Source organism: Phasianus colchicus, chromosome 1, assembly GCF_987193195.1.
Source record: "Phasianus colchicus chromosome 1, bPhaCol1.hap1.1, whole genome shotgun sequence".
Taxonomy (NCBI): domain Eukaryota; kingdom Metazoa; phylum Chordata; class Aves; order Galliformes; family Phasianidae; genus Phasianus; species Phasianus colchicus.
This window is the reverse complement of record NC_143436.1, coordinates 8,390,902-8,417,442: the sequence shown is the minus strand read 5'-3', so window position 1 is coordinate 8,417,442 and position 26,541 is coordinate 8,390,902. Positions and strand designations below refer to the sequence as shown.

The 26,541-nt window shown below is 41.4% G+C and overlaps 1 protein-coding gene across 3 annotated transcripts in view; it reads left to right on the top strand.

Annotated features, from left to right (window-relative positions):
- FAM107B (family with sequence similarity 107 member B) overlaps positions 1 to 26,541 on the top strand; it is a 63,313-nt gene that overhangs the window by 16,942 nt on the left and 19,830 nt on the right. The window lies entirely within an intron of this gene.

Sequence of the window (26,541 nt, the reverse complement as noted above, 5' to 3'; positions counted from 1 at the left end):
TTTTTCTGTGGGGATGCTATGTTGAATGATGAATTCAATTTTTTGTTTTAGCAGTAGTTTTTTATTTGGATCTTGCAAGGAGCTGCATGGGTATATTTTTGTAATTTTCTTTTATGTTAGTATATTAAAGGAAGGCTAAGGGCCATGTTCTACTGGGGAAAATGGAGGGCTGTTAGAAACATACCACTTTCTACTTTCAATAAAACTTTAATTAACTAAATGTTCTGTCTGGCCTCTTGCCCATATAATGAATACAAACCAGAGAAACTTGCCTAAGTCATTATTATCTGTTATCAAAAACGTTTCCATTTCCATCCCACAGTGGAGCTGAGGAAAAACTGGCTAGCAAATGCCTTTATGCAAAGAAATCTTGCTTACTCAGCTTACCTGGTTCCCTACTTCTGTGTGTTTGTGCTCTGTCCTAAAGGGTCACCTGTTTCAAGCCGATCCATATTTAAAGTTGCCTTTGTATATACAACACAGGAAATATGTGGTAGGATTCCAGTTGGCTTTGTCTACCTGAGTGACTACAGTATGTGGCTGCCTTCTGCAGGGTTCCTTGGAGAGGAAAATTCCAGTTCAGCACAACTTCTTCCTTGCAAAAAGTTACCCACAATGGGCAACGCCTCCTCAACCCAGTAAGTCAGGATTTAAGCTGTCTGAGCCAGTGTTGGGCAGCTGGGCTGCTCAGAACAGACAGCAACTTGAGGAATGAATCTCCCTGCTCCCACCTTGTGTAAGGTGTTTGTAGTTCTGACTTGCTTTTTTGGAGGTTGATACCTGCCTGACTGCCCTCTGAAACAAACTGAGTTGATATAAATACTGTCAGGTGATTGTCCTTTGAGAGCAGTTGCAATGAGGAATTAATGAGGAAGGAAATTAGAGCTCCTATTGTCTTTGTTTACTTTTTGTTCTCGAATCTCCCATTTCTTATCTCTAATCTTCAGCTCCAGCAAATGAGGTTTAACTGCAGATCCTAATGCTGAGCTGATTAGGCAGAGATCTGCAGATGAAATGTTAAGCTGTCAAAAGGGAGACGTGCATTTGGGTCCTGGCTGAGCTGCCTGAGATGAAAGGACATTTTGTTAGCTCCTTGTCAGAAGGACAGTGTGTTACAGGAGTGGAGCTTCAGTTCCAGAGTGTTGTGTCCCTCTGGATCCAGGGCTGTGATATCCATGTATTTGCAATGTCAGCTGTGTCACCTTAATGGGGATCCCTGGGCACAACCCTACAGTGCACAAAGGAAGGATGGAGTGGCAGCATCCACACCCTGTTTCAAGCCTGGCTCCCTAACTGAGTGTGAGTTGAGGCCCTGGCTGACGTTGTGGGTGCAGACTTGCCTTCAGCTATGGGCTCAGTGTGAGCTGGCACACACAGCTTCTTCCAGTTGTCCTTTTGCAGGATGATTCTGTGGTTGTGATGGCCTTTTTCCAAGGATCGTGCTCAGGATGCCTTTCAGCAGTGTGGATGCTGATGGCCACAGCTCAAGCATCCTTGCCCACACACTGCTCTGGCTGGCTGCAGCTAGTTGGCCATTTCCAGTAAATTGCAGATGCTGTCAGTTTCCCAGCTCTGCTTTTTGCTGGAGTCATTGCAGCAGGAAGGCATTTTAGGAGCATCTTTTCACCAGCAAATTATTACTTTGCTATCTGGAAAGTGCAGATGAAGGATGACTGCTCCCTAAACCAGTGGGACTCCCAGATTCTTAAAGCAGCTGAAGTTTACTGCACATCAGCTGTCCTGATCTGCCTTACAGCTCTCTCCAGGTCCCACAGGAACATTTATAACAGAGGATAGCAGCCTCTGGTAATGGCCAGCAAAGGGAGGGAGAGGAAACAGTGTCTTGAAAGCCTACTCCCTGCAGATAGAGAATCCCAATGACCAGTAAGTGGAATTCTCTGAGAGCAGGGACTTCCTAGGGCTGCTCCTTGGATCACAGGAAAATCCATCATTTTTTCCAGTCCACTTTTTCATTTCCTGGCTCACCATTCAAGTTAAATTTCCTTGTAAGTGTTGTTTATATTTGCAGCTTTAAAAATGGGAAGAGCTGTTTTGTGGAAGTCTGTAATACAGTGCTGGTAATTATTTTAGAGATGACCTCTGCTTTGCCTCTTGCCCTCTCATCTAGAATCAGCTCGCTCCTATGTTTTCTAAACTTTTGCTTTGCTGCTGAAGTCTGCTGCTGTTGTACCAGGCAAAAATTGAGTTCAGACAGAGCTCAAATGCTGAACTAGTTCAGGTCTTTTTAATGAAGCCTTCCTTCTCTCAACCATTTTGCACTCTTTTTAATTAAGCCATAAAACTTCATGTATTTGAACTTCGCGAAAACAAACCCAAACCCTCTTCTGTGTTAGTTACAGAACACTTTGGTTCTTTCCCCTGTTTTTGTTTCTCATTATTTACTTCATTGCTGCTGGAGTAGCTGCTGAGGGTAAAAAGACACTGCTTTTCAGCTAAATGACTTAAATCTTTCATAAAGGGAGATGTAAACCAAACTCTGTGAAACGACTTGGGCATCCATTCTAGCTCAAGCTTTAAATAGAAAGCGTGGATTGTTTCAAAAGCCAGCAAAATTTGAACATGATAGAGTATGGAAGAGATGATAGTTTTCAGCAGCTGAGGAAATAAAGGAGAATGTCTAACTGACTGTTTCTGGCAAAAACTTGTATAAGTTTGAAACTTGGGGTGTATGCATATGGTCTCATGAGATGACAGATCTTTGCAACCACATGCAATACTGAGAGGTACGTGAGCATCGGCCTGTATTTACAAAATCCTCTGGTAAGTATCTGTTCAGTTGGTTTTCTTTTCCTGAGGCTGAGATGTGCCAGCATCAATTGTATATCTTAAGTGCATTCCGTCTCTCTTTGTGTTGTTGATTTGGTTTTTGGCTACTGGCTGATCTTTTAGTGATACTTCAGGGTAAAAAGATCTCAGCAGCACAGTCAGTGATGTGGGGAATAAAAAATTATATCTGCTTCCGAGCTTTTCTCTGCACTCTGTATGTTTCCTACATTTTTGGAAATGGTATGATGTTGTCCAAGTTACTTTGGCAGGTCGTGAAAAGCTTTTTAAAAGGGTCATTCTGGTGTTTTGGCAGAAGAAGTTTTATCTTCTGTCTCCATGATTCCAGCAAACCTATGGCCACTGCAGTATGTGGGTTCTCTCCAATTGCTGTGCTTGATGTTTTTGCTTTCTCAAGGTACTGCACATGGTTGCTTTTTTCTTTTATTCTTAATTTATTTAAAAAGGGATATTTCAGCCCTGCAGACCCAGCACTCTGTATGCGTGCAGTAAATGACTCTTGTTGAGATCAATGGTTTCCTGTGTTTTATTAGCACTCCAGTTTCAGCTGGTCCTGTAATCTCACATTTCTTTTTATAACTATTTTATAAGGAGAAGGACCCAATTAAAGCAGTTCAGGTTTCTCTGTTACAGTGCTGTTATCCTGTCCCTCATCGTAACAAACCTGCCCTGGCTCTCTGCTGTGCTTTGCAAGCCTCTGGCATGTTCCCTGTGCTCCTGTGTTTGCACTGGAAGCTTCTGCAACCATTTATGCAGTGGTATCTTTTTGACCATCTCTGCCTCCTTTTATCCTGACGTGTACACATAAGCACATAATCTGATGTTTGGTCTGTGCTTTTAGCAAACAGGCCTACATTATTAGGTGGTTCCACATCTGCATGCCAGATTGTTCCGGACACTGAAAATTCCCAAATCTGCTAATGTGCTGCCCTTATCTTTGGCTTTTGGGTAACGTGGAAGCATCTTGTGCCAGCCCTGATTGCTACAAGGTATGAAAAGAGAGGGGAAAGCGAGTGGTAGGGAGGGGAGGTTAGAGCAGCTTCTGCTATCTGAGCTAGAAAGCCAGGTGGTTTCTGTCCTTGCCAGTAAAAGTGAGAGGAGAAGTTGGGCAGGAAAGGGTCCGGTCTGTACCTAGAGCAGCAGTCATTCAGATGCAGGTTGCTGAGCTGTAGCAAGAAGAAAAGGTAAAGATTTTGTGCACTGAGTAGTGTGCCTTTTGAAGAATCCTTCTCTGTGTCTCTGAGGAAGAAACAATACAGGTAACCAGAGCCTGAAGACTTTTTACTGAGCATGGAAGTTTTTAAGACGACGTTTTGGAAGTGATGGCTCCAGCAACAAACTCTATGTGCATCTCGTTGTCAGCACTCATCACTGCTGTGGTCTCCTCTGCTCTGCTCTTTAACCAGGAACCAAAGAGAGTATGGAAACAGCTGCTGTTTGTGCCTTAGCATGGCTGTGTAGGCATCCTGCCAACCTTGTGATACGGCAGCGAGTCCTGACCAGGATCCTCTGCTGGGGATCTGAGATGCAAACATTGACTGTACATTCAGGATTGACAAAGGGCTGTTCTAGGGTGAATGTGTGTGTGGGGGTAGGTCTCTTCAATTCTGTAGATTGAAACTTTTTATTTAAAATTAGAAATACATACACAAAGACAGAGAAAGCTGTGTACTAGTTTTAAAACTGGAATAATAACAAAAAATAATCAAATTGTTAACTTTAGATGATAATTACTTTTTAAAATAAATTTGATCTGTTACCAACATGCATCCAACCTGCTTCAAGTGACTGTATTTAAGTAATTAAAATCAGTTTTGCAGCAGTGATTTTGCAAACTTGCTCTGTCTTCACTTGTTTTAGTGCAGCTTTTCTATGAACAACTTCTAAAAATGTATTTGCTTTGAACACTGGAACTGAATCATTTTCAGTGTTGTAATAAGGCGTTTGAATAAGCATCATATCCAACCAACTAGTGCATCTTACGTGCCTGTTAAGCAAATAAAATGCTCATATTACAACAACCCTTCTGCAGAGTGCAGCTGGAATCATAGAAAAAGCTACAAATACTTCACAGTCAAGATGTGTGCTTATATCATTTTGATTTTAGTATTCGTTCAGTCCTAGAATAAAAATCAACACTGATATTTTTTCCCTGATGTCATCTTGAATCCTTTTTAGTTGAAGTGAAGAATGGAAGCATGGCATTATTTTGAGGCTGTCCCTTGCTGTGTTCTAAAACACTGAGCCCACAGACTGCAAGCTTTGAATGTGCAGAAGTTCCCTCTAACCATGCATGAATATATTTGTGTGTAGATTGTGAAGAACCTTTGTAGCCTTTCAAGGCAGGACTACCTTGGGTAAAAGCAAGTTTGAAAATGGAAGCTTGTTATGACTTCTTTCTCAGATCTAACAGATGCCTGGATAAAGGGAATTAGTCATAAGAAGGAAATTTAAAGCTGGCTTCAGTTACATTTCAAAGCTGATGGTTATGTTGGTGATTTACAACTTCAGCTTTCTCTCCACCACCAGAGTCAATAAGTGCTAATCTAACATGAGGTTCTGCAAGGTACTGTCTGGTCTGTTAAAGGCTGCATGCGTGTCGAAGCAGATGTTTGAAGCAGATTTCCACTGTGTGTCTGTGTCTGCTAATGGAGGTAGAAGAGATGGTGGGTGTTCCTCAGCACAGGATTGTTGTAGGTTTGGCTGTCATGGACAGTTATGCAGGTTTTGGCTCATTCTTCTGGGCTGAGGTGGAGGATGTCTGCCAGCTGCCCCACTAAGGCTCTGCTTTCTGAAAGGTGATTGCTGGTCATGTCCCAGCACTTCTCTCCAGTGCCCTTTGGGCTTTCACAGTGCTGTTTGAAGTTCTTTAAAAGTTTGTTCTTGGTTCCCTTTGGTTCTGAAGACTTATTACCCATTACCATAGAAGATGGAACCACTGAAGCAAGCAGAAGGGAGGCTCTGAGTCCGTGCTTTTCTGTGTCATTGCCAGCTGGTGTCCTGTTTGCAAGACAAGCAGGGAGACAGTGATTTTGCAGTCTCCTTCAATCCGCGTGACCCTCACGTGCTTTTTGGGCTCTTTGGAGGAGATCATGTGCTTCTTTGCATGCTTGCTCAGTAAATAAAGGAAATATGTATCAAGTATGTTTACCTCCGTGGAGATCTGTAACTTTTTTTTTAACCCTTACTATTTATCTGAATATTTGTTATTGACAAAATCACAGTAGACTGAAAAGCGCATTCAATTCCATCTGGGTATGATTGCTGCAATTGTTGCCTGGCAGTACTGAAAGCCATTCTAAGTACAAAACCTAACCAGTGGCAGAGGGAGAGTCTGCTAATGAGATTACAGGGGAAAATATCAACAAATGAAATTCTCTGTTGTGGAGACTGGGAAAGGAGGAGAGCAATTTATGCAAGATGAGTGAAAAGAGGCCTTGGTTTGCAAATTAATTAAGGATTAGAACTTATACTTTAAGTGATAGGATTTGATCAGTTAGCAGAATTGCAGTTTTATTGTTTACATATGTGAAATAGACTTAAATGTTCAAAACACAAATATTGAAAGCATTTAAGCAAGATGCAAAAAGAGGGAGGGGAAGAGGTAGAAAGCAACTGTTGGGGTCTCTTTGAAAAGCTCTACTCAGAGCCAAAATATTTTATTTATTTCCCTCAGCCGTTTTCATTATTGAGAATATAATCCAATTTTGTTTTTTTTTTTTTTTTAAACTTCAGATCTTGAGGTCAAAAGGGAAGAAAGCTCACATTTGTAAGAATGATTCTGTTTCAGAGAAAGACTTGCTTTCAATTTTCGTCATTGGTTTAAAGAGCCAATATAATGTACTAATGCTGCATTTTTCTCAATAGCTTGCTGGAATGGTAGTAGCTTTGCAGTGGGAGAAAAATGTGAATCTATCAGAAATGGTTTAAAATGATTAATTCAAGAATATGCATGAACCAAATAGGTGTACCAAATCAATGAAGGCATGCATGAGGCAAAGTCTTGGAAAGAAGCATCCTGCTCTGTGCACTGCACCTATTCTAAGATGAGGAATGTGGATTATTGCTTAAACTTCTTGATTCCATCTATGTTATTAACTGTGTTGAAATTCTTCCCAACCTTTAAGAGCACTGAAAGAAGATACAGAACTGGCACCATTGCTATTTTATATCGATAAAGGCTAATGAAAGTCAGGGAGAATTTGTGTATTCTTAATGTCAAACATAGAATCATATCATAGAATCATATCATAGAATCATAGAATGGCCTGGGTTCAAAAGGACCACAAAGATCATCTAGTTTCAACCCCCATACCATGAGCAGGGTTGCCAACACGAGTCTGCCCAGAGCCACATCCAGCCTGGCCTTGAATGCCTCCAGGGATGGTGCCCCTAATGGCTTATAGAGTGGCTTTTCTGCTTTTGATATTTATAATTAGTTCCAAATATATTATCCTCCTTCCCTCAGCTGCATGCTTAAAAAGAAGGAAAAAAGATTTGCAAAAATGTAAGATATCTATATAAAATACTTTGTTTTCTTTTTCCCCCTGGGAATAACAGAACAGCAGCGTACTATTTTTCCGTGTATGGTTAAATTTATAATCCTTTTTCCCCATGGATGGAAGAGTGGCATTGTAATGTAAACATAAGTCTAATTAATGAAGTGAAGATTTCTCGTCAAAATCAGGTGTAAAGTTAATGCAGATGATCAGAAGGGGTCAAGCTGAAAGCTAAACAGAACAGTCTAAAGGCTTTCAAAACCCTGCATCTTTTGGTAAATGCACGAAACTGTGATTTGTCTGGCATGGTGGGCAATTAAACAACAGAGAGGTGCTTATATCATTAAAGCTATACCCAAAATAAAGCTATGTCAGAAAACTTGAATTAGAATAGAACCAAAAAGCTGTAAGATGTGGGGTCTTATTGTGAAGTCGAGTTTTGAGGATGCAGATCAGTGCTATCAGGATGCCAGTGTGGGTCAGTTGGCTGTGCTCGTAGCCCATTTATCAATACAGTGACCAAATAAAGCAGTAAATGATGGGGGGAGAGGAAAGGAAGACATGTTTATGCAAAAATAAAAAATAAAGAACTCTTAACTGTCGAAGTTTTAATGTGTTAGTATATCACTTCAGTGCTGAATAGTTTCTTTTAGAGTTTATAGAGACTTGTCTTCATCCCGTCTAGCATTGCAACTGAAATGTCTCTGCCTTTCTTCCAGCAAGAAATGCTTGTAGAAGGTGATTTGGAACAAAGCTGAGCCAGAGCTGCATCTCTGGAGCAAGAGAGCTCTTTGTTGGCTGTAGTGAAACTGGTGACCAGACTCCTTGCCACATGAGGTGCCTGGCCAGGTGGGAAGAACTCATGGAGACACCATCCATTTAGGGCAGCTTGTAGAAGGCCTTTGAATAAAGCTCTCAGTTGCCCTTTGAGGACACATAATGCACTTTTTCTTTTTTTTTTTTTTTAATTGAAGCCCTTTGAAGGGTACTTAATAATAAATATGCTTTCTCTTAGAAGTCAAGGTTAGCCAGGCTTACCAAATGAAAACATTTTAATTTGCTTTGGAAATTAAGACAGCAGAGCAGTTCAGTGTCCATAGCACCCACCTCCTATTGAACTGTTTCAATATCAAAAGGCTTTCACTGGGGATAAGGTTTCTTTTTGTTTCACATGGTCTGTGAGTCACTTTGGTTCTTGAAATCTGCACTTGCCTGTCTCCCATGATGACCTCTTTTGTAAAGGACTTCTGCATATTTCTGCTCTTCCTCACCTTTGTGCTTTGCTGCAGGCTTCTGTTGGAAGAAAAGAGTCAATTATGACTTAGTACAGGTATTTTTTTTCCTGTTGGTAAGAATAAATCTGTCATTATTTTAGAAAATATTTGCACATTGATGGCACCTATTAGGCATAAACTGCTTCTTTGATATCCCTTAAAAAGAAATCCAGGAACTCCTTAAATCAATATTATTGCTTTTCATTCTCTACCTTCTCAGTTTCACCTATTGCTTTTGTTATATTCACTGTAAGAGCTTTTCATGATGGTATTTTCCTTTCCAAAGTGGCCCTGTTACACTCCCTTGCTTTGTTTCATCTGCAGTGCACACAGTAATGTGATATGGAATTTGGGAGTTAGAGTTTCGGAACAGCTCTGCAAGTAATTTCTTTAAAAAAATCATTTTCTTGCTTTTTTTTTTTTTTTTTTTTTTGAATGGGAAGAGGGTTTTCTTATTTTAGCCATATCCACTTTCCTTGCGTGTTGATACTAGTGGTGATGTACTGTCTTAACCTGAAATTTAGAAATTAAGTGCATTGACTGGGCTTATTGAAGCCAATACTCCTTCCCCATGGATAGTTAGTTTGATAATGGCAAAAAAATGAACTTGGTGGTGAGATTGACTGGTTTGGAGAAATGGGTAGATGTTCATGTTTGGCCCAGAAGATCTAAACACATAAGGGACCGGTAGTGTGAATATCCTTCCTGCAGTCACCTTTATTCATCCTGACTTTGTTGCCTATTCTTTTTGCAGTCACAAAAGTAGACTCTAATTTAGTGCAGATCTTTATCATCGTCTCCCACTCCTTTGTCAGCATGGAGATGGACACAGCTCTGATATTAGTAAGCCCACAAACCATACAAAAGCAGGTGAGGCTGCAGTTCATTGCTGGTGTGCTGAGCTCCACTTAAGTAAGATATCTTTGAAGTTATGCAGAAGTAGCATGAATATTTTCTGATCATGACTGAGCCAGCTAAGTCAAAATGCACTTTCTTTCCAGAAGCATGACGGTGCTTTCCTGCAGCATGATGCTGGCCTCAAGGTTACACCACCATTTTATCTTACTTTTCTGTTTTATTCTTTTCCCTATTAAAAAAAAATAAATAAACAGACCTTTTCTTCATCTGTGAAACTGCAGTTGAAGTGGTACTCGAGCTTTGCTCATATAGTCAGCTCTAAATGGATAACATTTGGTATTCAGTTAGTGGAAAAAGAAGCCTTGTTTTAATTGAGTCTGTTAGAATTAATAAATGAAAACTTATTAGTTATATCAACAGACTTCTAGTGCTGGCCATGCAGATTGTTGAAGCAATTCAGCCGCGTTCAGTAAGAATTTTTATAACTGAAAGTCTTATAGTAGTGCTGTCTTTGCATGATTTCTGAGTTGTCCGTGCTAATTTCTTCCTGTTTCGCATGCAAATTGAAAGAATAGTTGATGCAGGGCTAATAAAGCAAATGGTATGTCACATTTTAGAGTGCAGAGGGATCTTCTGGTATTAATACTAAACAGGCTTAAGTCTTACTCATTCTGCAACTTTAGTCTGCCAATCAGACTTCAGTTTTTTAATATATTTTGTTAATGGTTTGCACATTTGGGGAATTGCTTTCCATAAGACTTACTGTAAAAAAAAAATAATCAAATCCAGGTTATTTATTAAAAACTATTTTAATTAATGACAAAGGATATGTGTATATTTGTATATTTTGGAACTGAAGACTTCAGTCATGTGGCTTTAACCACATGCAAACACATTGCTTTTTCTTGGCTGCAAACGTACTGGACTTAAAAGAAGTGCAAATAGATGCAAGCAAGAGGGGTGCTTGGGATTGTCTAATCTTCCCTGCCAGAGTTTGGGTCATCTTTTTCCAGCGAAGGAAAATTCAGCAGTGTTCAGTGAGTGCTTAACTAGGCTGAATTTGAAGTTACTGTGCATCTAGAAGTGGAGGAGATGGTCAAATGCAGCAAAGTTAACCTTACAGTACTCAGCTGGGACTCGCAGGGTCTGCCTTTAGTTCTTACAGAGCTTTGGACAGATAGCTTGATTTCTTTTTTACAGTACCCATCTTACTGGCACTCCACAGAGTGCCATGAAGGCAAATTGGGAAATATGCAGTGGATGAATGCAGGCTCCTACTCCTGCCATTAGCCCTAGGTGTGGTAAAGAGAAACGTCTCAAGAAGGTAACTTCATGCATATCAGATGATAAGTGAGCACACAAATGTGAGTTTCCCAGGAGCTGTGGTGTGTCCTGCCTTTCTTTTATGATGTAAAGGCTTTTCTCCACCATGGGTGGCCAGCTGCACGTAGTGATACCATGACTGCCCCTGGGTGTTGGCGTTGGTAAACTTGGGGCTGTACAGTACTTTCTGTGGTGGTCCTAATTGTGACGTGGTGTGGTGAAAGTTAACACAGACACCTCTGTACAAACTGTGGGACATGTCTGATGTTCACATGTGCTGTGTGGTGAGCATCACTCAACAGGACCACAGCATCCTCAAAGAGACTGACAGCAGCGTGGTGCTGCCATTGCTACTGAGAGCAGTAATTGCAGCAAAGCAAAAACCTGCGCCCATAAAACCATAGAATATCTTAAGTTGGAAGGGACCCACAAGCATAATTAAGTCAAACTCCCAGCTCAGCTTGCCACTGACGTGCTTCATAGCACAGTCTGCCTGCTGCACAGACAGTATCCAAATTGCACCTCCAATTTCCTGAAGCAGATCTCAATCCTGCCTTCTAAAACATTTGAGGTTTTATCAATTTCTTTAATTTCTTTGAAAAATGGCTCAAAGGGCACAAAGTTCTTTGCAGGCAGTCAGGGAATCCCTGTGCCCCATTGCAGTGGGTGTGCTCCTCCACCCTCCTGCTGCTGGTCCTTCTGTTCTCTTCCTGCAAGTCACTTGCAAGATGGATGCGCTCATGTGAAGGGCATCTTTTGTAGCATTTGTATCCTGGAGGCTGTATACTATAATGACAAACTATGATGATATCCTTTTTTGAACGTTTTCCTGATGTGCATGTGTACTTATGTCAAGGGTACCCATCCCATGCTTCAAAGTAAAGAATTGAGTTGTTCAGAAAAGCTCTTAAAATAAGAGAGGGGATGATGACGATGCTGGTGTCTAATGATGAGTCTCATGCTAATTTAAACATACATTTATTTTGAATTTATTTAAATAACTGTAATAAGTACTACCAGAGCCACATTTCTCAAGACCCAATAGCTTTTAAGTCTTGAAAAACTCCTTGTGTGCATGCATGTCTATGACTTTAAACATCTTTCGTACAAACCTAGATTAATGAAGTGTCTTGAGAGTGCTTGCCTATACGTGCACTTAACTTAGGTGTGTGATGATTACAAGCACAGGCTGAGAGAGCTGGGGCTGTTCAGCCTGGAGAAGAGAAGGCTGTGAGGTGACCTGAGAGTAACTTTTCAGTATCTAAAGGGGAGCTACAAGAAAGAGAGGGACAGACTCTTTAGCAGGGTCTGTGGTGACAGAATAAGGAGAAATGGCTTCAAGCTCAAAAAAGGTAGATTTAGGTTGAATATAAGGAATAAATCTTTTATAGTGAGGATGGTGAGGCACAGAAACAGGTTGCCCAGAGATGTGATTGATGCCCTGTCCCTGAAGACTGTCAAGGCCAGGCTGGATCAGACCCTGGGCAACCTGACCTAGCTGTGGTGTCCCTGTTGACTGCAGGGAAGTTGGACTAGGTGGCCTTCAGAGGTCCCTTCCAACTCTAAGGGCTCTATGATTCTACAATTCCATGATTCTATTATCTGAATATCTGAATAACTTATTACAGAAAGAACAGAGATGAGCCTGTAGTTTTTAATTTAAATAAAGGAAGCTTGAACTATCTTTTATATGTGACCAAATTGTGCTCGCGTGTCTCCTTGTGAGGAGACTGTCACGCATTTACAGTCTGATCTCATTCTTCTCCAGTGGGAACAGATGGGGATTTTTGAACTCAGATCAAATTCCTAGAAAGTCACTGCACTGACATTTCAGGAAGGTGTCAGTGGAAGTGGGAATGTGGATGGCAGAGGGTGCAGCAGCAGAGAATGCTAAAAGGAAGAAGCAACAACACTTCATTTTATTCAACACTGTGACGATGACTGTGAATATAAAATATTTCACAGTAGCAGAATAAACACTCTTTGCCTTGCCATCTAGGTTCAGTGTGAAAAGGATCCTCTGCTTGATTTCCTGTGCCCTTTTGTAATTAGCTCAAAATTATGATTCTCAGTGACGCTTTCAGATGTGAATGTATGAGTCTTCCTCCCTCCAATCTGCTTGGGAATCCTGGCTGCCTGGCAGATATTTTGACAAGCCTGTGAAGAAGATGGGTCTGGGAAGGTATTTCCTCTACCTTCCCCTGCACTTGCTGGCCTCGTTCCTTGGCTTTAGTGCTGCTGCTTCTATCCTGTGGAACCAGAAAGGAAAAGATCCAACTCACTCTTATGGATGTCATCACTTTGGGCATGAAGTGTAAAAAAGTTTGAAGAAGATTTTGCTGCCTTTTGTTATCTAATGGAACACACAGAAATGTACGTTTTTATTGTAAAAGAACAGTTGTAGGGGCAAAACAATACACCAAAAATCACCACCAAGATGTTATATTTAGTCATAATTATTTAAAATTTTCCATTTGGCGATGTGATTCCTCTCTTTTTGACAGGCTCTTCTCACTAGTATGGCAGGGTGGTAATCTTGTTTGTCCACAACTTTTCTGATTGAGTTCCTCTGGCTTTGTTTGGGGTCTGGAGATCTTCTGAGCAAGTTTACAAGTTGGTTAACTCTAATTTAAAACATGCAGTGCTTAAGAGAACAGCATGTGCTTCTGATGGAACAGCTTCTCAATATGAAATTCCCTCACTTCTCTCTGAATATTAAATATTCACATCAGAGAAGTCTGATGGCTTTCCTTTAAACTGTGTGGCTCGAGCCACAGTGCCAATAAGATTTTGCATTGGATTGAAACTGCTGTATTGTATCAGACTAGAACTGCCTCTTATTTGTATTTATGAGATACCTAGTCGCATGATGGGCTTTTCAGAGCACATCTGAACACATCTTTTGTTTTCAGTAGATGTGCAAAAACTCTGTGTGTGTGAATGTGTGAAATAGAATTGAAATGAGCCATGGCTTTGGAAATGGTTTGAGGTTGGTGAATTTCAATTTTACGGTCTCTTTTTAAAGTTTCAGTTTATCAGTTGTTTTTGTTCCAACAAAAAGCAAAAATATGCAACTTGTGTTTTTCAAGTCTTTTGGATCTGATGAACCCACCCAACAAGACTAAAGTAAGAAAAGGAACCGTTGCTGGTGGGTGACTGGATGTATGCAAGAAAACTGGCAGACAAGTAGGCTGCAAATGTGGTGCTTGTGCAGGGCAAGCTGCTTGAATTTTTATTTGCAGTACACAACTCTGACTAGCATGGGCTGATCTTGTGTGCATATCTACAGCACAGTCATTTGCTGCTCACCCGAATACACAAAGTTTTTGTGCCTTAACTAATGGCTTCCTCTTCAGTGCTCCTTTATGACAAAGGTGTGGGAAAAGACAAGACAGGAAACATCCCATTGCATTGCTAATTTTAACCATCATTGGAATGACTCAAGGACATCGCTCTGCTGTGAGTATACTGAGCCATATCCTCAAACACACAGCAGCTTCCACATGCTTCTGGCATCAGTATGGCGCTGTGGTCTCTGCTTCAGAGCACTATAAACAACACGTACTTTTTACCAGGCACCAATTCAGCCCAAAGGCTTTCTGCTCCTCTGTGGAACATTTTTGCCATCTGGCACTGTTGGGTCAGCAAAGCAGTTTTGCTACATGATGCACCAAAGAAAAGAACAACAGCCAGCCTAAGTGTTGAAGCAGCTGCTTTAGGGCAGCAAGCAGGCTGCCTGCTCTAACATTTGTTCTCTGTGTGCAGTAGATAATACTATCCCTTGCCATTGGATCTCTTCCTTGTGACGGCACGAGCTGTGGGGCAGGACACCTCCTGCTTTACTGGGACAACTGTCCTTGCTGCATCTCAGAGAACAGAACAAATGTGTTGGGGCAGACCTCACTGGTAATTTCTTACATTTTTTACTGTCTCTTTTCAGGCCTGCACATGTGTTTGGTCTGTGATTTTCTTAAATGATATGATACAGTTCCTCTTATGAGTCTTAAATTAACTCTTGTCCAACAAAGACCCTCTTGTCTGTTATACATGAAGCATATGCTGGCATCTATTCCGTTCTTTTGATCAAGTATTTGGCAGTGTAATTATGTAGTCAAGTTGTTCAGGTTGTGCTGACTTGTACCTGCTGAAAGATTTGGCCCATGGTTTATGTCTCTCTGTGGGTTTTGGTTTAGTCAGCGGTTGGAAGATGCACATAAATATTTGTGGGCAAATTATGTAACCATCAGGGTTAGAATCTGCACTCGATTCTTTACTTCACTTAAAGCCAGCAGGGTTATATTTGGTTTGCTAATAGCCAAATAAAGGTAATATTCATTCATATGTGTGGATTGAATAAAGGATTTAGAAGAGTATGAAAGCATTTCATGTGTGAAATGAAACTTTAGGAATCCTAAGGTTTTGGCAGTGGAGAGGTTAATGGTTCATGACAGAAAGCTTTGTAATTGCTTTCTGTTTTGGAGGAACTGGGCCTCAGGGGAACTGCTCAAATAAAAGAGTCTCCTTGGATTCTGTCTGTTCAATGGCAAGTCAAGACCTAATGAGGGATCACCTGGTATCGTTTAAGGGCTCTTTCAGTATTATTTTAGTGTCCTGTTTAATACAGGCTTCACTAATAGCTGGTGAGCTGTTCGACTTTCAGAGGCTTCCTTGGAAATCCCCTGGATGGTGGACCATAGGTGTTCTGTCCAGGATTCAGCGTGCAATTATTGCATCCCCATTTCTGCATGTTCCACATGGTATTCAGCCTATACAGGTTTGTATGCACTTGTTCTGGATCGATCCCTCTTTTTGTTGCTCACTTTCTGCAGGATGATTTAGCAGTAGGCATTACTGTCTGTCCATCTTGCTACCTTGTGAAGAAAAAAAAATTAATGCTGTCTTTCACCATGCACATGCCCTGACTGTTTATCTGACCTGTAGCCTATTCTCTGGATGGCTGAGCTTTGCACATCTGCAAGAGAAGTTGGACTCAATCCTTATGGGTCCCTTTCAGCTCGGGATGTTCTATGAACTCCATGACCCTGTTTATCACTCACCCTTTAGCACATAGGTAGAATAAGCAGATGTTGTTATGAAAAAGATGTTACATCTGCGTAGATGGTAGAAAGATGAGTCTGAATCACTGGTTTCTTGGTTCTCCCTTGTTTGCTTTAGATGTAGTCTGTATTTCAGTGTGAGCATAGCAGTGATGGCAGCACGGGGAATTGAAAGGGAGCTGTCCCGTGTTGGTAAAGCTGCCCATTCTGGATGAAGTATAGCTGCTTTTAGTGCTGGATACAGGAGCTGTAGCTAGAGAAGGGCTCAGTGTTACTCCAGCTTCTGGGTCTTTGTTTTTGTTTTTCCTGTTTGCCACTTGCTCCTTAAAAGATTCAAGTGCACCAAGTGAGTGAACCTCATAGACAAGGAATGAGCTCTGTCTGAAGTGACACAAAAGGCAAGGCTTCTGTAAGCAACGTGAAAAAATGTCCCTGCTTCTCACGTGCATCAGCTGGGGGAGATGTGGCTGCAGCAGCAACTGGCCATTCCTCGCAGGGGCAGAGCAGTTGCTTCCACTGCAGCTGCCAGTGTTAGAGGGTTGGACCTTTGCGATGGCATGAGCTGAGGCAGGACTCCTCCTGCTTTACTGGGACAACTGTCCTTGCTGCATCTCATAGAATGGATCAAATGTGTAGGAGCAGAGCAGGCAAGGCCCATGAGTAGGCAGCTGGTGGAATTTCCTTGTCGAGAATTCAAGCCCCGTGCTGGAGTGCAGCTAGCACAGCTCCTGCACCGCACTGATGAATACCATCACATCCCTTACAGGGTCACTGAGAGGCTCCCACATGGGTCATTGCAGGTACCCCACCTGCCAGCTGTGCAGAAGAAGCAGAGCCACCAGAAATACTCCTCATTTAGTACTTTTCTTGGTAATGATGTGACTTGCAGAAGATTTTTAATTCAGAGAACCAAGTTGTTCCAATTTAGTTTTGATTTTTATTGCTTCTAAGAAAATGCTTTGCAGGGCTCCATCTCATTAGTGCCTCTATTCAGAGTGATGATCCAAGCAGGGGAACTAATAATAGTGTTTAACACTGTTGCTTTTGATTTGAGATCCGCATAAAGAGCGATGCAGAATTAAAGTACTCAGTGTTTTGTGCTGCTTTTTGTAGTCTGAACTCTTTGTGACAAGTGACATTAATTTTCATGCAATTCTGGAAGAAAGAAACCAGATAGCTATTTCTAATTGTGAGTAGTTAGGAATACGGTATGTGTGTAATATAGGAGAGAATGATTAGACTCATTATGACATGAAATGAAACTGTCAGATTGCAAAAATAAGCAATAGAGTTGTCGCAGTTTTTTTATTACACTCTGCCTTAGGTTTCATAATACTGAAAAGGGATCATACACCACCTCCCCCTAGAAAAAAACCCCAAACCATGCTACCTTGAAAGAACATCAGTCAACCCCAAATGATACCCTGCAGAACATCAGAGAAGGGGAAAATACTCGTAGTTACTGGGGAAAAACTGACTCCCAGGAAATGGATGAGTGTGATTTGTTTGAATAATTGCATGAAAAGAAATAAACAGACAGGAGGAAAAAAAAAAAAGAAATATGTATTCTAGTTTAGAACTGCAGTGAGACAAGATTGCATCTCCTTATGTGCACAAGTTTGTTTTCAGGGCTGTGGCAGAAGTGATGGAAAGCCTTCTAAACAAGCCCTAGTTGCCATGCCAAGAAGCTCTGAAAGGAAAAAGCATTCTTATTACTGGGTTGTTTTCTTTCAATGATCTGTAGCTGCTTCTTACAAGAACCAGCATGTTGCTATGATAACTTAAAACTTTTCTAAAACTAGGGTCTGACGTCCAGACCCTTCTTTTATTCCTGCATCCTTCTGTGCTGATGAGAACGAGCAGTGGGAAGATGGATGCCCTGGTACCCCTCTTAGCAGAGAGCAGCCTCGTGGGAGCATTGCTTTCTCATGTCTTCTGTGCTCTTCTCCAGATGTGCTAAAGATAGCTTCTGAAATGAAAATCTCTTAAACAGACTTTGCATTATGATTTTGTTTCTGGTATGGTCAACTCTTGCTCTATATCTTCTTCTATCCCCAAGTTAGCAAAGGCCTAGCTCTGTATTCACTACTGCTTAGGAACTGGCCAGCCAGTTTGATGTTCTGTATATGTATCAGCACTAAAAATTAAGCAGCTAGAGCTTAAAACAAGCTGAATAACCAAGTTTAAGTCAGATCATGTTTTGGACTGAGATCAAGAATGAAACATTTTGGCTCAGGAACGTCAGAGGATGGAGACATGAGGAATGTTGAGGTGCTGCAGCAACTTGCTGTGGGGCAGGGATGAGGTGAGCAGCCTCTTGAAGTTCCTTCCAGCCCCATTTTCTAAGATTCTGCAAAAAACATGATTACAGTGCTTGTTAGCTGTGCAAATTGCTGTAGATACATTGCTTTCAGCAACCTGCATGTGCTTGGTGTCTGTGTACATCGTTTTAGTTGGTGCACTTTTGTGGGAGAAGTGTTATGGGTGCACTGCTGCAGGTCTCCAGCATTGCACTCCCATACATGAAGGTGAACCCAGGCCATTGCCCTTGGCAGTACTGCATATGTCAGCCCGTGGAGAACTGTAATATCAACAATTGTGCACGTTCCTGAGCGAGTTAGATAAGCTGAGGAAGATTAATTGATTTTAATAGACTACCTCCAGCTCATTCCAGCCCAGAGTAGAACCTTATGTTATTTATAGTAGTTCTTAATCTGATCGTGGAATCTCAATATAAAAACATGACATTTTGTAAGTGTGTGGCTCCCATTCTCCTGGCAGACCTGTAATTTCTGAACTCCTCAATTCTCAGTACCCGAGCTGAGCTGCACATAAAGTGGCTTTTATTTATGAGTACAGATGCTTAGCTATTTTAAAACTAACAACAAAAAAAGAACCCTGCCCAAACAAAGACAACAAGAAAACCCTCCCAAATAAGACCTACGTCCAGACCTTAAGAATATTAAGTTGATTCCCTGGAAACAGAGCAGTGAAAAACTCCGTCTTCAAATTTTCCACCTATTGGTGGGGAAAAAATCTGTTCCAATATATCTTTAAAGAAGTGGTCTGGGAATGTTAGTGAAAATGTTTCAAGTATTTCCACGCAGTCCTATTTCAGGAAAATTTCTTCTGAAACTCATCTCTGGTAAAAAACATCCCTTGGCCAGATTTATCCCTGGGGTAATTTTCCTTCATGTTAATAGCATTGCAGGAAGGGTGATTTTGGCTTGTGCTTTCATTTATAAAATGGGAACTGTGTATAACTACAGCCCGTCTTTACCCAAGGTATATTTCACAGGGGAAAAACATGCATGATTCTATCATTACTTCGTTAATTTAATTAGAACAACAGATGCGGCATTTAATCTATTTGACTTTTGTTATTGAGTTACTAAATCCTTCTCAAAGAATGTTTTGATTTTCCCCAGCTACAGCGCAATAAACCTCGCAGCTTCTTGAAATGTTGAGCAGCTTTGCAACATCCTCTCCCTCTCTGCATCAATAATCTAATCTTTTTGCTGCTAGCACTTTGCTTTGAAACTAGATGTAAATCTGTCTTCCTTGCTGCTCGTACCAACAACTGTTTCCTCCTCTGCTCTTTTTTGTCCCTTACTTTTAAGTTAGAAAATACTCAAAGCTAATTTAAAAACACAGCTCTCTCAAACACAGTTTAGGCACATTTGTGTTCAGTGGCATTTGGTACGTATTTAAGAAAGTGCTTCTCTTCAAGTCATTTCTCATATTGGAAACCAGAGTAGTAAACTAGTAAGTGCTACTTGTGTTTGGTGGCCTGGAAATAACAGAAATATTTCCAGTGGTATTTCCAGTGCTATGATTTATACTGCCTTCAAACAGAAATCTCTGCCTCCTGCTTAATCAGGATGCACAGAAATGAGACGTTTCCAGCTGTGTGGGAGTGGATGCCCATGGGTTCTATTAGGGGAGCAGAAGTTCTGCTCAAGGGCTTCCTGTGGCTGCTGCAGTGGCTGGCAGAGCTGCAGGGCTCTGTGGTGCAGTAGGGCTCCGTTGTCTTGGCTGTGGTATCTCATCATTGGGCTGACTTTGGCAAATAAGCACAAGCACTCTCTAAAGGAAGTTTTTACCCAATGCTAAGATAAATGGACTTGGTCACTTCCTGGAGGTGCTGTTCTTTCTCTCTATCTCTTTTTCTTTTCTACAGATAAAGCCTAATGGGCATAGACCAGCCCAAAGCAGCAATGTAGAGATTTTACATCTTTTAGATGCCAGTGTTGAATGACAAGGATCACAGTAGCTGTTTTCTGTTCTTTTTCTCCCTTCCTCCGTGCCCTGGTCCTACTTTTTGAGTAGTCACCTCCATGCTATGACATCAGTGTTTCATAAACTATTCTCAATTGGAAGGAAGCCACAACCATCGTTGAGTGCGACCCCTGCCTCCATGCAGGACCACCCAGAAAGTAGACCATACATCCAAGAGCATTGTTCAAATACTTTAGCAGCTTGGGGGTGCAACCACTGCCCTTGGGAGCCAGTTCCATGCCCCATCACCCTCCAGTGAAGAACGTTTTCCTAATTGCCAACGTGGACTTGCTGTGTTGCAGCTTCTGGCCAGGTTTGAGTGCTTGGGAACTGGAAGAGGGAACATCCTTTTACTTTTGGTACTGAGGATCCACTGGGCTCAGCAGCGAGTTGAAACATTGATAGTACTGCACTTCTCTTTGGAATCCTACATGAAGGACAGAAAAATTATTTATACTACGCAGGATTTATGGCATGGTAATTTAATGTAGTGATTGATGAGATTTTTTGACTCCTCATTAGATTTCAAATGAAAAAAGTTAGATGTGTCAGACTTAGTGACCCATCCTTCCGCCCTTTTGAACAGTTTGATTTCCAGGCAAAAATTTCCTCTCTTCTCTTTTCCCAATCACTGGGATTTTCCACAGTTGCATAATGGTTTGATTACCTTCTTGCACAGGCTGGAAAGGGGTTTTGTCACCCGTGGGGGGCAGGTAGGATGGGTTCTTCCTCATTCAGCTTCCTTCTTAATGCAGCGGTTTGCATGAGCACGTGGCTTTAGATGACTGCTTCAGACCTACAAGATGCTTGCCCCATGCAAGACATTTTCTTATCTAGCTAATTAATCCACAAGGTATTCCAGACAATGTGGTGAATAATACAGGAAATGATTAAACTGCTTACTTTCCATGGTTTTATTTTATACAGTGTGTGAATCCAGCACATGGGAGATGTAACAGAAAGCAGTGACAGGTTGATGTGCTCAGTGTTATTGTAGTTTATGAAAGTTGGGGTGGAATTTCTCACTCTTTGCACTTTTTTCTTGAAGAGACCTTTCCCAGTGCTGCCAAAAAGCAGGCTGGGGAGCCCAGGCCCCTTGGGCTTCATGTAATCCCAGCAGAGGAAGGTGAATGTCTCTGGCAACTGATTGAGGGCGATGATAACTGACATTAGTGATCAGAGTAGCTGCTCTCATTTGCCCCCTGGATCACCATGCTAATGCTTTAAGGAGCTTGTTTGCCTATTTTAGCTACAGCAGTTGAATGCCTAAAGGTAGGTGACATGAATGCTTCTATAAATATGTATAGTTTTAATCAAGTCTTTGTTTATATTTAGATAATATAATAATGGTATAAATAGAGGTTAGAGTGGGATATGTAAAAGATGTTGAAGAAGGCTATGACAAGTGGTTGTTGTCTTCAGTTTTTAACCGAGGTCTTGAGTAAGGTTTAGAAGTTGTCTACAGCTGGACTATGCTGAATTATCGGAAGTATTTATTTCTCTGATGTAAAGAAGGGGAGAACGAGATGTGAGAATTCCAATGAAGTTCTTCTTGGTCTTTCATGTATCTGCCTTACTCGTGTACATGCTATCTCCTCCTGTCTCTCATTTATTGATGTAATTGTCCTTTGGGATTTTGGGGGGAAGGGATTTTTTTCTCTAAAACGGATGTCACCGTTCTCCATCAATGGAAATAACCTGAGCTTAAAGAACTCTGAAATTTTGCATAAATCTCCCTGAAGAATCTCCCGTGTTGTAGCCTCTACAAACTTTTTGTTTAGGGCAGTGTTGGGAACGAGCAGCAAATGTGCTGATCTCCCCAGCAGTAAGACCAGCACTTTTGCTGCTGGACAGGCACATCTGCTGGCGTGCACTCAAGTAAACCCCTGCTGCTGACTCTCAGAGTTCATCCATTTACTTCCAACTTTTAACATTCACACTGTCGTTTTTATCACTGTGTGAATGTGACTGTAAGCACTGCTTTCCTGGAAGTACTGCTTTTTCAACAGTAGTAAATGTTTATGCTGAATAGAAGCCATAGGAAAACACAGAGCACAGTAGGATGTGAATCGAAATCAATTTGCAGACATGCACTTCCTGTCTCAAAATGTGGACCACTGTAGAGCCGCAAAGATTTATTGTTTTTTCACCAGGTCGTAAGGTGTCTGTTTAATTAGGTGTGTTTGTGAGAAGGAAATGACTCTTGAAAGAGGGTATTGAGTTGAAATGGTGCAGTTGTGAGCTGAGCTGCATACAGAACGGTGCCATAATAGTGTGCTGCGAGGGAGGTGGCAGTTCTGCTGCTTAACAATACAGGAGATCCCATCTTGCACTGCTTGCTTTGTAGCACCAGCCTTGTAGTGCTGACAAGGTGAGCCTTGGTGATGGAGGTGCCCACTTACCTTTTGAAGCTGAAGAAGTTCAACTGAATCATTAACTAAAACATGAGTGGGATATTGGGATATTAGCTTTGCGTGAGAGATGCCTGTCCAAGGGTCATATTTCTTTGGAGGAATGCAGGATTGAAAGGGAGTGAAAGCTGTTGAAAGTAAAACTTTCAAAAGTTCTCTGATTTAGGCTCCAAAGTCCATTGACTTTCTGGAAGGTTTGGGATATAAACTGGGGAAAATGCTGCAGCCCTTTCAGTAGGTAATTAGTGACTTTATCAGCTGTGTCTGTGGACAGGAAAGTTCTTTTCACTTTGTAAACTACATTTATAACATGAGCTCTAATGCAACTCAAATAATAATGATTGAAATGTTGTCATTTCAGTCAGCTTTCTGTGACCCCTTCCTCATCGCTGATTACATTATGAACAGTGAGGAAGCTGGGACTTTTTTTTCCTGATGATGTTACTAAATAGGGAGATTGTATTTTTCCACCTATGCTTTTTAGACTGACGTTAGCTGTTAATGAAATTCCAACCTTTTCCTACAGATTGCATTGCTTTGGTTGCAATGCTGTGGCCGTACATGATTTCCTATAGTAACTATGTTTATGTGGCACATCTGTTTCCAATCTGGAATAACTTTGCTTGGCACCTACACAAATAGATGCATCTTCTGATTTTCATTAGTATATTGCATTGGAAAAAGTTGCACAATTGCAGCTGACAGTGCCTGTTTGTTTGGGGGATCTTGCTTCTTGCAGGTCCTGTTTGAAAACATGAGTACATCATGAACCAAATGCTGCAGTAAGGTGTCTGAGATCTGGGACTGGCTGGAGCAAGCTGTCATCTGCTGGTAAAGATCCGTTAAGCAAATGTGGTTGAGCTACACACTGTTCAGACCATAGCCACCATGCCCAGACATTTGCTAGTTGTAGTTTGTTACCATCTGTACCTGTGCTCTTGCCCCTGGCAGCCCTGGAAATGTACAGGTGGGACAAGAAGAATTCAAAACACAGCACTGAGGTTGGATATTAGGAAAAATTTCTTCTTAGGAAGGGTGGTGAGGCATTGGCACAGGCTGCCAGGGAGGTGGTGGAGTCACTGTCTCTGGAGGTGTTCAAGAAAAGGGCAGATGTGGCACTGAGGGACGTGGTTAGTGGGCATGGTGGAGATGGGTCAGCAGTTGGCCTAGATGATCTAAGTCTTTCCCAACCTTAATGATCGTGTGATTCCATGATCTGTGCAGGGGAGGGCTGCTGGATGAGTTTTGATGGCCTGTTTGCTTTCATACCCGAATGCACTGAAGAACCATTAATGGATCCTTTGTTGTGTTTCTACACTGCTTTTGGGATTATTTTATTTTGGATCAGTATGAAAGCAGGTGGAACACCATTCCCTCTGGAAACAGGCTGTTGGCTAAGCAGACTGGGGAGGAATTCTGTGCTTATAATATTGTATATGTAAAAGATACAGAATAAAAAAAAAATAAGGCTGATTTTTTGATATCGGTGTTGAAAGATGACTATTAATGTTGTTGTGATGAAATAAGCCTTGACTGCCACAAACGGTTACTGTAATTCAGATGGTAACGTAGATGTTAAACTTGCATTGATGAAGTGTCTCAAGAGGCAAAATTTGTGCCCTGCTGAGCACTGAGATTATTGAGGAGTGCGTGCTGCTTTAGAGAGGACAGATTTTGATAAATGAGTCTCCATCTTATTACTGACACACTTGAGAAGAAAGTGCTGTATTCTCCAGCGGGTAGGAAAGCCCTGAGGCTCCCAGCTCTTATTCTGGCCCTTCATCCTGGAGATGCTTCTGAGGACTTACTTCCCAGTACAAATTAGGAAAACATGCATTTTGTCTGGGTTTGTTGTTTGAATGAGAAATCAATAGACAAATAACAACAAGCAAAAAAAATCTTGTGGCTGCTAATAACTTGGGAAGGAAGAGATTCATAGAAATAGACACTGAGTGAAAATGGCAATGTTGGTCCTTAAGGCATAAGAATTAAAAATCCCATGCACTTCTTTTGTAACACCAAGAGAAAATTCCCAGCCGGTGTGTTATTAATTTCAATCTCTTTCTAAGCTTTCTTCTGTGTATGTGCTAACTCATAACTTACCAGCTTATTTTAAACATCATCAGTTTCATTTTCTAAGCTTCAGGCAGCCAGTTACCTATTTGAATTATGCCTTTTGACTTTAAAACAAGCTTTTTTTCCATCATAAAAGTCTGCTTTACATGAAATGTCTCCAAATTTTTGTACGAGTGCTGCCTATAATAGAACAAAGCATAGCATTGTCATAATTTATGATGTCTCTTACTGATCTGCTCACCCAAAAAAGCATGTTTTGTGCTCTCTGCATTTGGTATCCAACATATTGTCTTGTGCTGACAACCACAGCCTGTTCCAGATTAATTTAGGCCCAAGTGTCCTGCTCAGCATCACAAATCCAGTATTTGGTAGGGCTGAGAATAGAGTCTCTCTTCTGTCATAACTCAGTTCCTCACTGTAATTATGGGGCAGCTCTCTTCTGAATGAGTGAGCTTCTGTTGTGACCCAGCCTGTTATAACGAACAGGTCCCACTTTATTTTCTGATGAATTCTCCTTCTTTAGTGATTCTTTTGCAGTTTTGAAACATACTTCCTCAGTGAAACATAGTAAAAAGGAAATGTTGAATTTCTGCTTTAGCAATATTTGTTGAGCAAGGAGGTTGAGGAAGTGATTATGTTGCAAGAGAATGGACCAGCTCTGTTAGATGTAGGAGCTTGAGCAACATGGCTTAGAATGTGTGGGAGTGTAGTACAGGTCAAGAATTTGCAGTGAAGGGATTTCCACCTCCCTTTATTGATAGAAATGCGGATGTATTTGCAAGCCACCGTTCTTGCAGGTGAAGCACAACTCTAGAAATCAAGAATGCATGAGAGACCTACTCAAACATCAGTTCCTCTTGAACCTTCAATCACAAGGATTTTTTTCCCCCTTCTAACAAGACATTACATGTTTGGAGGTTGCATAGCCATGGAGAACACTAGCACTGGCAGTGCTCACACCGTGACCGAGCACACTGAGCTCACTGAATTGCTCTCAGTACTCACCAGTGACTATTTGTTTAGTCTCTTATGATTCCAAAACAGAGGCATGTGTTTAAAAACCACGATCATGTATACTTGCTGGAATTTTAATTGCAGTTTTTCTGTATTTGTTTTTTTTTTTTTTTTAAATAGCTCAGTTAACTATTGAAGGAGAGCAGGAAGAGGACCACAGAAAAACCTCTTGACGTTTCTTCCTTCATTCTACAAATATCTGAGACAGTAAGGTGATATCCTGCTGGGGATGCAGTATGGTGACGTCTTAAGGATTCCTAGCATGGTTTATTGCACATTAAGCTTGCTGGCCTGCAAGCTTCCCTCTTTGGTTCTGGGCCCAGTGTACAATGAGAGCCCATGTCCTCTGTTCAGCAGAGGGCCAAACCAGGGCTGCCTTCAGTCACCAACAGGTACAGCTGGCTACTGGCAATGAGGAGAGTTTATCAATAGATATTCACCACTATCTGACTGTCTGTGAATGACAAATGGTATTCTTTCTCCAGAAGCTGTGTGCGCTGCTTCCTTGGACCTTCACCAGCAAGAGCCAAATTGTGACCTAACACTGGTTTTGTTCTCCAGCCACAGTGTGTTTAGGCAGCAGACATCTATGCCAGAGACTTTCAGTCCATTTTTGGCTTTGTCTGAGTCTTGTGCGGCCCTTTGTTCTTTGGCTTCCTTTTCTTTGAGGTTTATCTTTATTTTCTCTTGCAAACATGAGGAGACAGAACCTCTGTGAATTAGCATGTGACTCTGGGATGTGGGTAGTTTGTTTTAGTAGTTTGCTGGAGATCCCTGCAGTACCTCATAGGACTGCTGACTTTTTTTTTTTCGTTTGCATTTTTGCAAGCTGAGCTGACAGTTTGAGTTCTCTCAGTTTATGTTCAAGTCCAAGCCCACTTCTGCAGCACATAGAGCAAGTGATCCATCCTGCTGAAACCCCGAAGGAAGGAAGCAAGGAGCAGAG